This window comes from Hemiscyllium ocellatum, chromosome 50 (assembly GCF_020745735.1).
Source record: "Hemiscyllium ocellatum isolate sHemOce1 chromosome 50, sHemOce1.pat.X.cur, whole genome shotgun sequence".
Lineage (NCBI taxonomy): Eukaryota > Metazoa > Chordata > Chondrichthyes > Orectolobiformes > Hemiscylliidae > Hemiscyllium > Hemiscyllium ocellatum.
The window spans coordinates 962159-975457 of record NC_083450.1 but is presented as its reverse complement, the minus strand read 5'-3'; positions in this window follow the sequence as shown (position 1 = coordinate 975457).

The following is a 13299-nucleotide window of genomic DNA, read 5'->3' as shown; positions in this document are numbered from 1 at the left end:
AGCATGAACGTTTGCTTCCATGTCTCTTTCCCATCGCCACACCCAGGTCCTGTCATGACATGGATTGCTTTCAATCTATTTTCAACAACTCATAACTCCCATTATCACCTATCTAGTTTCTCCTTTACCCTAGTTTACTATCAAAATAATCCTTTTGTCAACCTACCTTTTTTCTCTGACTCTTTCTGGGCTCTCTCCATGTATTTGCTCATGCCCCTCCATTAAGCTTTCCCATCTTTTCCCAGCTATGGGCAGCTCTGAAGGAAGGTTACTGGACTTGAAATGTTAACTGTTTTTCTCTCTCCACAGATGCTGCAAGACCTGCTGAGTTTCTCAAGCAATTTCAATGTTTTATTTTTCAGATTTCCAGCATCTGCAGTTCTTTAGTTTATTTTCCATTTTTGAAACAAAATGGTTTTAATCATAGGAGTTATTATACGCTGTCTGGCAATGTGATGGAGGTAGATCCAGATCTCGCTTTCGAAAGGGAATTGGATGAATCTCTGAAGAGAGAAAATGTGCAGAGCTACGAGGAATGTGTTACATCCATTTTTGGTCCCCTTACTTGAAGGATGTAATTGCAACAGAGGCAGTTCAAAGGATGTTCACTGGATTGATTTCAGAGATGAAGGAGTTGCCTCATAAAAAGAACCTGAAAGGGTTTAGAAAAGATTTATAAGAATGTTGCCAGAGTTGAATGTTTGAGCTATACAAAAAGGCTGAATAGGCTAGGGCTAATTTCCCTGGAACATCGGAGGCTGAGGTTTACAGAGGTTTATAAAATCATGAAGGGCACGGATAATGGGAATAGCCCTGATCTTTTTCGCAGGGTAGGTAAGTAAAAAATTAGAGGGCATAGGTTTAAGGTGAGAGGGGCAAGATTTAAAAGGCATCTAAGGGACAACTTGTTCACGCAGAAGGTGGTGCGTGTATTAAATGAGCTACCAGAGGAAGTGCTGGAGGTGAGTACAATGGATATGTGAATAGGGAAGGATTAGAAGGCTGAGGCAAATGTAGGCAAACAGCACTAGATAATTCAAGGTACCTGGTTAACAGGATCTGTTTCCGTGCTGTACACCTCTATGACTCTAAAAAAAGATTGAACAGTTTAGGCCTATACTTCCTAGAGTTTAGAAAAATAAGAGAACATCTAGTTGAGATGCTAAAGGGGATTGATAAAGTAGACAAAGAGGGGATGTTTCTAGAAACTGGGACAATCTAGAACAAGAGGTCATAGCTTTAGGATGAGGATCGTCAGATTTAAAACTGTGATTAAGGGTCTCAAAGGGTCATGGATCTGTGGAATTTACTAACCCAGAGAGCATGGATGCCAGGGCATTGAGTAAATTTAAAAGGAGATTAGTTTTTAGTTAGTAATGGGTTGAAGGGTTATGGTAAATGGGCAGGGAAATGGATTTGAGGCCAATATGAGATCAGATGTGATAGTATTGAATGGCAGAATAGGCTCAAGGGGCTGAATTGCCTACTCCTGCTCCTTATGAAATGTGGGTGTACAGGGGCTCTGGCTGAGTTGCTGTCTTGGAGTGAATTGATCCAAACATGACAGGCTCCATGAGCATCCATCTCTACTGTAACCTTTATGATTTCATAGCAGTCAAATAGTGAAGGTACTGCTAAACGGCTCAAACTACAGTTTAGAGTCCAGTGCAATGAGGCATACCTCACAGTACCTGTTTTAAACGGTTTCAGGTATTCTGTGTTGTATCTTCACAGCTGAGTTTTGTTTTATTTGTCTGAGTTAACTGAGTGAAACACCAAATCAATAAAACTACTTCAATGCTCTTGGGTAAATACATAACTTCCTAATGCTGCAAATGTTCTGGCGCTCAGTATTTGAATGATCCCATGTTCTTCTGAATTCAAGCCCTCCTCTTTTTGTATTGTTGTGTTGTAAAGAGAGATCTGTGTACCTCTGTACTATCCACGATCAGCCTCCTGAAAATGATTACCTTGATGACTGTCCCTGGTTAAAATGATTAGGAAATAAAAGAAGTCTTTTTCTCACCTCTTCAAGTTTGATCCACCATTTGTTGTTTTCAATTTCAGCTACACCTTCTTACACTATACAATCCCTTGATTCCCTTTTAGTCTTCAATCCACAGTAGTTGAACTGCAGTGGTTCAAGAAGGCAGCTCACCAACATTGTCTCAAGGACACCTAGGAACAGGCAATAAATGCTAGCTAGCCAGTGACCTCCTTATTCCACAAAAATGAATATACAAAGAAATTCCCTCAGTATCCACTTGATGACTGACTGATCTCTTTGGGTTAGACATTTCAAAGAATCACAACTCTGAATGAAGATTATTCTCATATCAGCTCTAAATGGTGACACCTTATCCTGAGACTGTGTTGCTGGGTTCTAGACTATCCAGGGTGAACAAGGCTGTTGTAGTATTCACCTTGTCAAGTACTGTCAGAAGGATTTGATGGTTTCAGTGAAATCATTCAGCGTTCCCCTATCTATTGTCCTACATGTCTAGCTTCAGGTTAGTTGATTAGGATGATTGTGTTCCTCTGATTATAAACTAAGTCTTTGAACATTCAATGTCAAGGTTCAAACACATGGGCAAAGCAATCGAGGTGCATGGTGTTTGTGGAAGTATCATCACAAAGATCCAATAGTTCCTGGAGAGAAGGGTCAATAAAGGAAAAATAACTAATAAGTTTAAAGTTAAATATATTTGCATTCACAACACTTCAAAATTATCAATTTATGTAATTTCAGGAATAAAACTTGCAATTTGTACATCACTTTTCATAAACTTAGGATGTTCCAAAGCAATGTACAGTCAATGAGCTGTTTAAGTATTTTCACTGTGGTAAAGCATGCAAACATAACACTAAATCAATCAATTTGACCATAGCAAAGTCTCATGACCAGAAATAAGCTAATTGATCAGATTATATATTCACATTGGTTAAAGGATCAATATTAGGAAAATCTTATCTTCAAATAGTACTTTTATTCTTTTAAGTTGAGTTGAGAAGGCTTGCAAAGATTTTAACTCATCCAAACAACAGCTACTTCCCCTTTTAGCCTGAAGTGCACAGTGCAGTCTCTGAACTCTCTCACTGAACACTCTTATGAAGAGAGCATTGCTATTGAGCCAAACTGACACAAGGCAAGATTAATTTTCCATAAATATTCTGTGTCAAGTGTTGTATCTTCCTGTAGGGATAAGATCTTGTATTTTAGATGCCAAGTCTGAACCCTGAATCAATCCCTAGTTCCCTTCCTGTATTGTATGTAATTTGGTCAAAATAGTGACTAACAAAACACTGAGTAAGATCCATTAAAATATTATTCAGTTTTTTTTCTGCCTTGTAATCATTTTGGGAAAGGTAACTATACTGTTTTCAGCCATTTTGAATACAATAGTTGATGGAACCTCCTTTGGGATTGTAGCAATTATTAAAATTTACTCATTTTGGAAACCTGCCAAACTGGAAACTTCTCAGAGTCCATAAAAAAAAAGAGCTTGTGTGTTGTGTTCTACTAATGGGCAAATGCAATAACATTACATGGTAATCATATAAAAAAAAGAATTGATTTAAAGTAGCTCCTGATGTTGATTATTCTGGGGAAAAAAAATTCTAACTGCTGATTGTCACTTTGAGAGTGAAAAAATGGACAGCGAAGTAGAAATTGCGAAAATCTCAAAATCTTTTTATTAAATTCATGGCAGGATGATCAAGAGTGTTTAAGGTAATCTTTACACAGTATTTAATATAATGTAATCCAGCAGCTTAGACTGTGGTTTGCTCTCCTCTTCCTCCCTGTATTTACACAAATAAAAGTTGATTCCAAATACTACATTGTTATGATCCCAGCTGATGTTATTACCAGACAAATCAGATCCCAGAATATATTTTGTTTCTGTTTTAATTTAACAAGGTGGTCACCCACAGAAACAGAAGTATGCAGTGCTATATATTTGGTTTTAGCAATAAAATAAAAGTTTATTATGGTAAAGAAATGAAGATAAAATATAATAAACCAAGCTATTTAAATATCACACATTTTGCAACACAATAAAAATGCAACCCCATTTAGTCCAATGCTATCATTTTACAGAACTGAAAAACTGGAGAAAATTCACTTTTATTTACAACTATAGATTTGAGCTAACTGTTTCTTCCAATTCCCAATCTTGAGAGTTTGAGAGGCTTTTCTTTGATTTGCACAATTGTGGTAAGACTTTCTCAGCTTCAAATAACTCCATTAGATTTCTAACTAAACACTTCAGGTTCGGAACTTTCAAGTGATCGTCTTACACAGAAACATAGAAAATAGCTGCAGAAGTAGGCCATTCAGCCCTTCAAGACTGCACCACCATTCAACATGAACATGGTTCAGTGTTCTATTCCCACTTTCTCTCTGTATTCCTTGATCCCTTTAGCTGCAAGGGTCATGTCCAGCTCCCTCTTGGATATATCTAATGAACTGGCCCCAAAAGCTTCCTGTGAGAGAGAATTCCACAGATTCACAACTCTCTGAATGAATAAACCTTTCCTCATCTCAGTCCTGAATGGCTTACCCCTTATTCTTAGACTATGACCCCTTGTTCTGGACTTCCCCAGCATTGGAACGCTCTTTCCACATCCAGCATGCCCAGTCCCATCAGGATTTTATGTATTTCTAGGAAATTCACCCCTCATTCTTCTAAATTCCAGCAAGAACAAGTCCAGTCGATCCAGTCTTTTCTCATGCATTAGTCCTGCCATCCTGGGATTAGTCTGGTGAACCTTTGCTGGACTCCCTCAATAGCAAGAATGTCCTTCCTCAGACTAGGAGATCAAAACTGCACACAATAGTCACGGTGTGGCCTCAACATGTGCCTGTATAACTGCAGCAAGACAAAGGTTCTGCCTGATGTAGTGTTCGTTACAGGCAGGAAACTAGCCACCAGGGCATACAAACACCAACTAGCCAGCAAAAGACATGACCTACTCTCACTAGTATCCTTACATACAGATGAAGAAGGACACCACCTCGACTGGGACAACGTAGCCATCTTAGGACAGGCTATCCTATCTACCTGCAAATCTACTTTCAAGGAGCTATGAACTTGCACTTCAAGGTCTCTTTGTTCAGCAACGCTCCCTAGGACCTTACCATTAAGTGTATAAGTCCTGCTAAGATTAGGGTGAGAGGGGAAAGATAAAAAAGAGACCTAAGGGGCAACATTTTCATGCAGAAGGTATTACATGTATGAAATGAGCTGCCAAAGGAAGTGTTGGAGGCCAGTACAATTGCAACATTTAAAAGGCAGCTGGATGGGATTTGAATAGGAAGGTTTTGGAGAGATATGGGCCAGGTGCTGCCAGGAGGGACTAAATTGGGTTGGGATGTCTGGTCGACATGGATGCGTTGGACCAAAGGGTCTCTTTCCAAGTTGTACAACTCCATGTCTCTAAATAGGGACACGCATGGGAATTCCTGGACTCCTGGCATTCAAACTGGAAATCCATCAATAAATACATTGATTTGAACAAAATTTACTAACCTCTGCGAACAAGAACTGGAAATGATATCACCCACCTTAACAGACCAAGACACACAAATAGAGAGTAAGACAGAACACCAGCGCTTCACCGGAGGCTCACTGATGATGTTACATAGCGTGGTGATGAAACATCTGAAAACAAACCTTCCAGCTCAGCAAGCAAACTTACAACCTGAACCTGAGCTACAAACCTTCTCAGAAATCGCAAACATCCTTTTTGTGTTTATTCTTTTCAACTTCCATTACTAGCTCTTGACTCTTATTCAGTTTTCTCAATGAAATTAATAATTGATATTGGAGTAAAATTAATATGACCAGCAACAGGAGCATGAGATTCAGCAGGAGTAGGCCATTCAGCCATAGATTCTGGATCAGTGGTGCTGGAAGAGCATAGCAGTTCAGGCAGCATCCAAGGAGCAGAGAAATCGATGTTTCGGGCAAAAGCCCTTCATCAGGAATAAAGGCAGTGAGCCTGAAGTGTGGAGAGATAAGCTAGAGGAGGGTGGGGGTGGGGAGAAAGTAGCATAGCGTACAATGGGTGAGTGGGGGAGGGGATGAAGGTGATAGGTCAGGGAGGAGAGGGTGGAGTGGATAGGTGGAAAAGGAGACAGGCAGGTAGGGCAAGTCCAGACAAGTCATGGGGACAGTGCTGAGCTGGAAGTTAGGAACTAGGATGAGGTGGGGAAAGGGGAAATGAAACTGCCTCCTTCACCGTCACTCCCTCACCACCAGACGCCTGGAGGAAGAACGCCTTATCTTCTGCCTCGGAACTCTTCAACCCCAGAGCATCAATGTGGACTTCAACAGTTTCCTCATTCAGCCATAGAGTCATACAGCCCCTTTGGTCCAATGAATCCATGTCAAATATAATCCCAAAATAAACTAGTCCCACCTGTCTTCTCCTGGTCCACATCCCTTCAAACCTTTCCTATTCATGTATCTATCTAAATGTCTTTTAAATGTTATAATCGTGTCCATATCCACCACTTCCTCAGGAAGTTCACTCTACCCACAATTCACACTCTGTATAAACTATTTTCCTCTCATGCCTTTTTAAAATCTCTCTCCTCTCACCTTAAAAATGTGCTCCCTAGTCTTGAAATCCCCATCTTAGGAAAAAGACAACTACCATTAATTCTGCCTATACCTCACTATTTTATAAACTTCTTTTTGGTCATCTCTCAACCTCCTACGCTAGAAAATCCGAGCCAATTCAGCTTTTCTTTATAACTCAAACCTTCCATACCCAACAACATCCTGGTAAGTTTCTACCGAGCCCTCTCTAGCTTGATAATATTCTTATAACTGAATGACCAGAAGTGGGTATGGTATTCCAGAAGAGGTCTCTCCTCCATTTTGTTCTTATTACAATCTCACATCCACATCTTTCTATATTCTATAATCCTTGACTCCCTTGTCTATCAAAAATCTAATTAAGTCAGCCTCAAATAAATTCAATGGACCAGCCTCAACTACTTTGAGGGGAAGAGAATTTATATACCTTAGAGGAAAAACGTGTTTCCTCAATTCTTTTGTGAAAGGGAGACCTCTTATTTTTAAACTGCATCCGCTACTTCTAGCCTCCCTCACAACAGGCAATGCTTTCCTGATATCCACGTTATTTACCTCATTTTTCTAAATTCCAATAGATGAAGGACCAATTTGCTCAACCTTTCTTCATAAGATACCTTCATCATGGGAATGAATCAAATGAACTTCTCTGAAATGTTTTTAACATGATTATATTCCTCTTCAAATAAGGAGACCAGAACTGTGCATTTCTTCAGATGTGGCCCTGTACAAGTTGGTATTTGTATATCCTGGTGGCTAGTTTCCTGCCTGTAACAAACACTACATCAGACAGACAGGCAGAACCTTTGTCTTACTGCAGTTATACAGGACCTTGTTGAGGCCATACCTTGACTATTGTGTGCAGTTTTGATCTCCTAGTCTGAGGAAGAACATTGTACAGCTGCAGTAGAACATCCTTTTATATTCAATTCCCCTTGCAAAAAAAAGTCCCATTTACCTTCTTATTTCTGACTTCTGCAAACTCTGTTGTGTTAAAGTGAGCGTTTATATTTTTCCATATTGTTCCCCATCTGCCCATTGTTTGCCCATTTATTTAATCTGTCAATTCCTTGACAGCCTCTTACCTATGTTGGTATCATCGGCAAAAATTAGCAACTGTACATTTGGTCCCTGTATCCGAATTACTGATCGTAAATAATTGAGGCCACCAACAGTGATTCCTGCGGCATTTGACTAGTTACAGATTGCCAACAGGAAAAAAAAATGGTGTTTGGAATGTGCAATATAAAATCATGGAGACTGTGCCCCAACAAACTCTACTTTTTCTTCAGCAAATGGAGTTTTCAAGCAGACTGCTTGATGAGTGGTAGAGCAAAGTGTTCAATGTTCATGAGACAGATAGTTTACTAACCTATCCCACTCCTCAAGGACTTCTTCATTTTTAATCTATTTTGAGACACATCAAAATCCACATCATCTGGATTTGATTCCTCACTCTGCGGGACAGTAACTAACACCTGTTTCTCTAGTTCCTTCTCTCTAGGAAAATACGATTTCAACATGTTCACATGACATTCCCAAAAGTTTTTATTTTCTATCCGGTATCGTTACTAGATAGTTCACCTGATTCAACTTTTTTAAAATTTGATAGGGACCATTAAACCTGGCTTTGAAGGGATCTCCTATCACTGGTAACTATACTAACACGTAATCTCCTTGGGAAAAAGTCCAAGTCTCAGCTTTTATCTGCCACCTGCTTCATTCTATACTGTGCCCTCTTTCAATGCTGTTTAGTTAACTCACCTATTCAATTTAGTACCCCCCTTACCTCCGATACATAGCCTAAGTTGAGATCTCTGATTTTGGTCCTGTCAAATTTTCTTTTAACTAATTACAAAGAGCCTCTCACTTCATGCCTGAATATTAACTCAAAGGGGGTGAACTGAGTAGATTCATTTGGGACATCTCTAATGGCAAACAATATGAATGGGATACCTTTATCCCAATCATAGAACATTACCACAGTACAGGCCTTTGGGTGCTTGGTTGCAACACCCTGTGAAACCGATCTGAAGCCCATCTGACCTATGCTATTCCATTCTCATCCATATTCCTATCCAATGACCATTTAAGTGCCCATAAGGTTGGTGAGTCTAAAACTGTTGCAGGCAGTGCATTCCATGCCCTTACTATCTAAGTAAATAAACTACCTCTAACATCTATATCTATCACCCCTCAATTTAAAGCTGTGACCCTTCATGCTAGCCATCACCATCCGAGGAAAAAATGTCTCATTGTCCACTCGATCTAACCCTCTGATTGTCTTATATCTCCCTTAACTCACTTCCTCAGTCTCCTCTGTAATGAAAACTGCTTCAAGTCCCTCAACCTTTCCTCATAAGACCTTCCCTCCATACTAGGCAACATCCTTGTAAATCTCCTCTGAACCATTTCCAAGACTTCCACATCCTTCCTATAATGCGGTGACCAGAACTACATGCAATACTCCAAATGCGACCATACCAGAATTTGTACAGCCACAGCAAGACCTCGCGGTTTTGAAACTCAATCCTTATAATAGTAAAAGCTAGCAGACCATATGTCTTCTTAACAATCCTATCAACCTGGGTGGTAACTTTAGGGATCTATGTACATGGACACCAAGATCTCTCTGCTCATCTACATTGCCAAGAATCTTACCATTCGCCAGTACTCTGCATTCCTGTTACTCCTTGCAAAGTGAATCACCTCACACCTTTCCGCATTAAACTCCATTTGCCACCTCTCAGCCCACCTCTGTAGCTTATCTATGTCCCTCTGTAACCTGTAACATCCTTCGGCACTATCCACAACTCTACTGACTGTAGTGTCATCTGCCGATTTACTAACCCATCCTTCTACCCCTCATCCAGGTTGTTTATAAAAATGACAAACAGCAGTGGACCCAAAACAGATCCTTGTGGTGCACCACTAGTAACTGAACTCCAGGATGAACATTTCCCATCCACCACCACCCTTTGTCTTCTTTAAGCTAGCCAATTTCTGATCCAAACAGCTAAATCACCCTCAATCCCTTGCCTCCGTATTTTGTGCATTAACCTGCCATGGGGAATTTTATCAAATGCCTTACTTAAATCTATATACACCACATCAACATCCTCACTCTCATCCACTTGTTAGGTCGCCTTCTCAAAGGTTGTGAGGCACGACCTACCCTTCACAAAACCTGATTGACTATCCCCTAATCAACATATTCCTATCAAGATGATTATAAATCCTATCTCTTATAACCTTTTCCAACACCTTACCCACAACCGAAGGAAGGCTCACTGGTCTATTATTACCAGAGTTGTCTGTACTCCCCTTCTTGAACAAGGGAACAACATTTGCTATCCTCCAGTCTGTTGGTACTATTCCTGAAAACAGTGATGGCATAAAGATCAAAGCCAAAGGCTCTGCAATCTCCTCCCTAGCTTCCCAGAGAATCCTAGGATAAATCCAATCTGGCCCAGGGGATGTATCTATTTTCACACTTTCCAGAATTTCTAACACCTCCTCCTTGTGAACCTCAATCCCGTCTAGTCTAGTAGCTTGTATCTCAGTATTCTCCTTGACAGCATTATCTTTTTCCAGTGTGAATACTGATGAAAAATATTCATTTAGCACTTCGTCTTTCTGCTCTGACTCCATGCACAACTTCCCACTACTAGGGCCAATTAGGGTCTTTGATTGGCCCTAATCTTACTCTAGTCATTCTTTTATCCCTTATCTATCTATAGAAAGCTTTATGGTTTTCCCTGATCATATCTGCCAACAACTCATGTCCCCTCCTCGCTCATCTTAACTCTCTCCTTAGGTCTTTCCTGGCTACCTTGTAACTCTCAATCACCCTAACTGAACCCTCACATCTTATCCTAACATAAGACTTCTTCCTCTTGACAAGAGATTTAACTTCCTTAGTAAACCATGGCTCCTGCGCTCAACAACTTCCTCCCTGTCTGACAGGTACATACTTATCAAAGATACACAGGAGCTTTTCCTCGAATAAGCCCCACACTTCTATTATGCCCATCCCGTGCAGTTTCCTTCCCCGTCCAATGCATCCTGAATTTCATCTAATCGCATCAGAATTGCCTTTCTCCCAGCTGTAACTCTTGCCCTCCAGTGTATATCTATCCCTTTCCAACCATAAAGTAAACATAACTGGATTGTGATCACTATCACCAAAGTGCTCACCTACCTCTAAAGCTAACACCTGGCCGTGTTCATTACCCAGTACCAAATCTAATATGGCCTCACGCCTTGTTGGCCTGTCTACATACTATATCAGAAAACCTTCCTGCACTCATTGGACAAAAACTGACCCATCTAAAATACTTGAACTATACTTTCCCAGTCAATCATCCCAGTCAATTCAAGTAATCCTGATAGTACACTCTCAACATGGTCTTGAAGGTCTGATGCCACCTTTCTAAAGCTCCCTGGGATTCAGGATGATACGCACTGGATTTAAAGTGCTGTATACCTAAGCTATCCATACCCTCCTTAAACAGCCTAGCAGTAAAATTTGACCCTTGGTCCGGCTGAATCTCTCTGGGTAGCCCACGCCGTGTGAAGAAAGCTACTAACTCCTCTACCACTTTTTTTTCCTTGATACTCCGTAATGGAATTGACTCCGGAAATCTGATAGACACATCCATTCTGGTTAACAAGTACTGGTTCCCACTTTTAGTTCTCGGGAGGGGACCAACACAGTCAATTATAACCTGCTTGAAAGGTTCTCCAAATATGGGCATTGGCTACAAAGGTGCTGGTTTTATTGCCACCTGTAGCTTACTTACCATTTGGCATGTATGACATATACAGCAAAAGGTAACCACATCCTTGTGCATTCCAGACCAATAGAGATGTTTTGTACTTTAGCCTGAGTCTCTTGTACTCCTAGGTGACCCCCTATAGGTGGTTCATGTGCTACCCGTAACACTTCCTCTCTGTAAGCTACTGGCAACGCAATCTGGTGTATTTCTGTCCATTTCTCGTCTACACTAACTTGGCGTAGTCTCTATTTCCATCTTAGGATTCTGTCTTTCAGGTAATTACTCTCACGAATATCCTCTGCCTCCTTTTCAGAGTATGCATCCACATATATATCTTTTATTGTGTTGTCTTGCTGTTGCAAGTCCCTTAGCCTTTCAGGACTAAAAATTTCTGCCTGACCCTCTGCCTGTTCAGGTTTTTCCTGCACCATTACATCAAACAGAATGTCTGCTAACTTGAACCTCAACTCCTTCATCTTTCTCTTTAGTTTTTGCTTTGTTCTGTAACTTATGATAGTGAGATCTTGTTACTACACAGTCTGGGAAAATACCAGGATATTTCTGTTTTAACTCCTCAGTTTCTTGGTCTTCCTTGGGCTTCTCTGCAAAGGGTGTCATTCCCACCTTGGGTCCTGCCAAATCATTCCCAAGAACTGTACAAGAAGGACGGATTGCACCTAAGTTGGAATGGGACTAATATACTGGCAGGGAGATTTGCTAGAGCTGCTCGGGAGGATTTATACTAGTAAAGTGGGGGTGTGGGTCCCAGGGAGATAGTGAGGAAAGGGATCAATCTGAGACTGGTACAGTTGAGAACAGAAGTGAGTCAAACAGTCAGGGCAGGCAGGGACAAGGTAGGACTAAATAATTAGACTGAATTTATTTCAATGCAAGGGGCCTAACAGGGAAGGCAAATGAACTTAGGACATGGTTAGGAACATGGGACTGGGATATCATAGCAATTACAGAAACATGGCTCAGGGTTGGGCAGGATACAAAGGAAGGATAGAAAGGGAGGCAAGAGACGAGGTGGAGTGATGTTTTTGATAAGGGATAGCATTGCAACTGTGCTGAGGGAGGATATTCCCAGAAATACATCCAGGGAAGTTATTTGGGTAGAACTGAGAAATAAGAAAGGGATGATCACTTTATTGGGATTATATTATAGACCCCTTAGTAGTCAGAGGGAAATTGAGAAACAAACTTGTAAGGAGATGTCAGCTATCTGGAAGAATAATAAGCTGGTTATGGTAGGGGATTTTAACTTTCCAAACATAGACTGGGACTGCCATAGTGTGAAGGGTTTAGATGGAGAGGAATTTGTTAAGTGTGTACAAGAAAATTTTCTGATTCAGTATGTGGATGTACCTACTAGAGAAGGTGCAAAACTTGACCTACTCTTGGTAAATTAGGCAGGGCAGGTGACTGAGGTGTCAGTGGGGGAGCACTTTGGGGCCAGCGAGCATAATTCTATTAGATTTAAAATAGTGATGGAAAAGGATAGACAGATCTAAAAGTTGAAGTTCTAAATTGGAGAAAGGCTAATTTTGATGGTATTAGGCAAGAACTTTCAAAAGCTGACTGTGGGCAGATGTTCGCAGGTAAAGGGACAGCTGAAAAATGGGAAGCCTTCAGGAATGAGATAACGAGAATCCAGAGAAAGTATATTCCTGTCAGGGTGAAAGGAAAGGCTGGTAGGTATAGGGAATGCTGGTTGACTAAAGAAATTGAGGGTTTGGTTAAGAAAAAGAAGGAAGCATATGTAAGGTGTAGACAGGATAGATCAAGTGAATCTGTAGAAGGGTATAAAGGCAGTAGGAGTATACTTAAGAGGGAAATCAGGAGGGCAAAAAGGGGACATGAGATAACTTCAGCAAATAGAGTTCAGGAGAATTCAAAGGGTTTTTACAAATACATTA